This window comes from Peromyscus maniculatus, chromosome 2, assembly GCF_049852395.1.
Source record: "Peromyscus maniculatus bairdii isolate BWxNUB_F1_BW_parent chromosome 2, HU_Pman_BW_mat_3.1, whole genome shotgun sequence".
Classification (NCBI taxonomy): Eukaryota; Metazoa; Chordata; class Mammalia; order Rodentia; family Cricetidae; genus Peromyscus; species Peromyscus maniculatus.
The window spans coordinates 24,656,004-24,660,020 of NC_134853.1; the positions used below are offsets into that span (position 1 = coordinate 24,656,004).

General features: G+C 39.1%; 1 pseudogene; it reads left to right on the forward strand.

Annotated features, from left to right (window-relative positions):
* The first annotated feature begins 1,608 nt into the window (after positions 1 to 1,608).
* Positions 1,609 to 3,454, forward strand: LOC102918081 (KATNB1-like protein 1 pseudogene; annotated as a pseudogene).
* Positions 3,455 to 4,017: the final 563 nt, after the last annotated feature.

Sequence of the window (4,017 nt, forward strand, 5' to 3'; positions counted from 1 at the left end):
TGGACTTATATTGAATCATGTGTTGTCTTTAGTGGTCTTGGTCAAAAATTCATCTCAACCATAGATTTTTCCATAGTAGTTTGGTCTTTGTAATTAAAGAAACACTGAGCTAGAGTGGCCTTAGAATGTGACTCAGTTTAGTAGCATTGGTGGTAAGAGGAATGCCACAGGGGTTGGAGCTGTTCCTTCCATGGTGATTCTATCTAGTGTCATAAAGAGTTCTGAGGACTATGTCTAACCATAGACATACAGCCAAGGGTGTGCTGTTTAGGCATACCGCAGCACAAGGGAAAGGGTAGGGAATTAATTGCTATTAATAAATGCTCCTCTGATTCAATCAAAACAATAGGCAGGCTGAAGATTCGGGATAATCATGGAGAAAACCATAACAATGACTCACTGTAAACTTACATAAGGGGTATCATCTCCCGCTGAAATAAGGAAGTAACTTCAGACTCAGAAAAAGTAAGCACCTCACTTAGAATTTCAGGTAAGACATGTTGATGCAAGTTAAATTATGGAGATAGAAAAAATGTCCATGCCTTCAATGTATAAGTTACATCAATAGAAAGTGTCAAAATTATTTTAAGAAATCATGAACTCATAAAATGGTCAAAGTTGATTCCTTAAAATACACCAGATATTAACAAATATGCACAAACTATGGGACAGTAATGATAAGGAAATTCAATTAATTAAAAAAAATAGAAAAAATAATTTAATGATCTAATAGAAAGAAAGCAGAGATGTAATTTAAAAATCAAATAGTTCCTACCAGAGGCCAGACTGGTCCTAGAGACCCCAGGTAAGACATCAGCCACAGCCCACTAACACTCTCTGCACCCTGCCCAACAGTCCAGACTGTACTACCTCCATGGGGCTCCATATTCTGCATTACTACTTTGGAAGAAGACTTTTGCTTTACCTGAGACCAGGCTGAATCTAAGGATGCAGGGTAAGACACAGTCCAGAGCCAGTTAGCACTCCCTAAAGCTGGCCCAACTACCTCAAATGCACCCCTTCCCCTGAGCTCCATATCCCAGGCAACAACCTTAGCAGAAAGCTTCTGCTGTACTGGAGGCCATGCCATACTATGAATCCCAGAGACCAAGCAGGTACCTGGAACCCCAGAGGCCACACAGGTACTTGGAACTTCAGAGGCAACATTGACAGCAGAAACACTAGAGGTCTTGCAGGACACAAAAAAATCCACTGAAGATGCCTTACTGGACCTGAAGACTTGCTAGTCACCAAAACCACTGGCCACATAGGCCAGAAGATCAGAGAGGAAACAGAAACCAAGGAATAAAACACCCACCCAACAAAGACAAACACAGGAATCAACAGCTAGACTTATGATCATCCTGAACCTAGATGCCTAAATGTTAGTGTAAGAACACAATCAACAACGGAAAGGGCAATATGGCAGCACCAGCACCTACCTACCCTTTGACAGTAAGACCTGAAGCACAAGAAAATGACCTTAAAAACAACTTTATGCCCCCCCCCCCCCCCCCCGCAGGCCTCGGAGGGGGCGGAGCCTGCGCTGGGCGGGCCGGCCCGCGGGACGCCCATGGGGGCAGCTATCCTGGTGGGCCGCGCCTGTGAGTGGGGCCCAGCTTGGGATCCCGGGGATGCTGAGAGCTGTCTGGGCGCGGTTCGTCAGCACGGTGGCTGGGCTGAGGCGCTGCGGTACCATGAGGCGCCGGCACTTAAGAGATTATGGCATCTGACACCCACCATGTTAAAAAACGAAACTTCTCTAATAGTATTGAGGATCATCCCATTGATCTTCCTAGAAAGAGGATCTCTAATTTACTAGTAAGAACATGAAGGAGGTTAAGAAATCTCCAAAACAGTTGGCTGCTTACATAAGTAGAACAGTTGGACAAGCTGTGAAAAGCCCAGATAAACTGTGCAAGGTGCTCTATCACAAAAAGTTAGTTCGTCATCCCTTTCCAAATCCTTGTTACAGAACTAAGCAGTCCCCTAAAAGTGGGGGCTGTGACATGGCAAATAAAGAAAATGAACTGGCTTGCACAGGCCATCTGCCCGAAAATTTGCGCCATGATAGTCGAACATTTGTAGTTAATGCCAGTGATTCTGGGTCTTCACAGACAGAAAGCCCATCATCAAAATATAGTGGTTTCTTTTCTGAGGTTTCTCAGGACCATGAATGAGACAATGGCCCAAGTTCTGTTCAGCAGGAATTTGAGATTGAATGTAGCTTTGACTTTCTGGAGAAAAAGTATAAGTGAACTTGTAGCTTATTTAGTGAGGATAGAAGACCTTGGAGTTGTGGTAGATTGCCTTCCTGTTCTAACCAATAGTTTACAGGAAGAAAAGTAATATATCTCACTTGGCTGCTGTGTAGACTTACTGCCTCTAGTAAAATCTCTACTTCAAAGCAAATTTGAAGAATATGTAATAGTTGGCTTAAACTGGCTTCAAGCAGGAATAAAAAGGTGGTGGTCAGAACTCGCATCTAAATCAGAAATTACAAGTGATGGAAATATTAAGCTTTTAAAGCAGCAGTTGAATGGATTATGGGAACAGGAAAACCATCTTACTTTGGTTCCAGGATATACCGGTAATATAGCTAAGGACGTAGATGCTTATTTATTACAGTTGCATTGAGAGATTTCATCTTCTAAAGAATATTTGGCTATTCAAACAGTGCTGGATTATGTGATTTCCAGAAGTAGGTTTCTCCTGAGAACTGTGAACTGTTGAAGAAATAAAACCAATTTTTTCTTTTAAAAAGCCACATAATAAAACCACTAATGAAATCCTAACAATCTACTTCACATTGAAGTGGAAATATCCGGAAGGAGCAGCTTCAACTTCAATGAGGTGAAAGTGCACTGTGAAGACTGTTCGCCTTTGCTGCACACAGATCTCTATGGCTGTCTGGTAGCGTTGCTTAAGAACTGCTGGGTCTTATCTCAATCCTGCAAAGAATATCAGTTATAGTATGCGAAAGCAAGACAGGACTTCTTACCAGGAACTATAAAGACCAATCATTAATTTTATTGTGTTTTATGAAGAAACACTTAAATGTGTGCAGCTATTTTCTTCTGTTGAAAAGACTTCGAAAGTTTAAAACATCATAGTAAGTAATATTAAATTTTTTTGTCCACGCTGATACCGTGTACAAATGCCTTAATTATTGATAAGCCAATGTGTTATAATACCAATATCTCTTTTTAAAAATTAAAAGCAACCATGCTTCTGGCATGATAAAATCGTGGAATTAAATCAGGGGTTTACATTCATGTAGAATGTTGTTGTTGAAATATATTCTACACCATTTTTTAAACTTGAGAAATTTTTAGCATCTCTGATTTTTTTTTGCCAGAATCTTCCTGTTATGTTTGTATGTATGTGTTATCCTTATATAAAGAAAAAGGTGAATATGTATTTGTATGAATGTTTAACTGAAAATATTCTTGGAGTTGGCTAATTTATATTCACTTTTTATTGTATATGGATTTCTAATATTTTTCATTTCTGTAACATTTAAACTTCATTTGAGTAAATTAAAAAAAAAGAAAAAAAAACAACTTTATGAAGATGATCAGGTTCTTTAAGTAGAAATAAAAAAAAATTAAAGAAATTGAGAAAAAGACAAGAAAAATTGGAGAAAATTGATAAATTCCTTAGAATGCCAAGAAAGACAAAGGAGTGAACTGTTCAAGACCCGAAGATGTAAACAGAAACAATAAAGAACACAAGCTGAAGGACTCCTGGAAATTGAAATTTGAGGTAAGCAAACAGGAACTATAGCTGCAAGCATCACCAGCAGTATATAAGAGATGGCAGACAGAATCTCAGATGTTGAAAATATAGAAATATAGAATAGATTCATTGGTCAAAGAAAATGTTAAATCTAAAAAACTCCTAACACAAAATATCCAGGAAATCTTGGACACTACGAAAAGGCCAAACCTAAGGATAATAGGAGTAGAGAAGACGAATCCCAACTCAAAGTCCCAGAAAATATATTCAACAAAACCA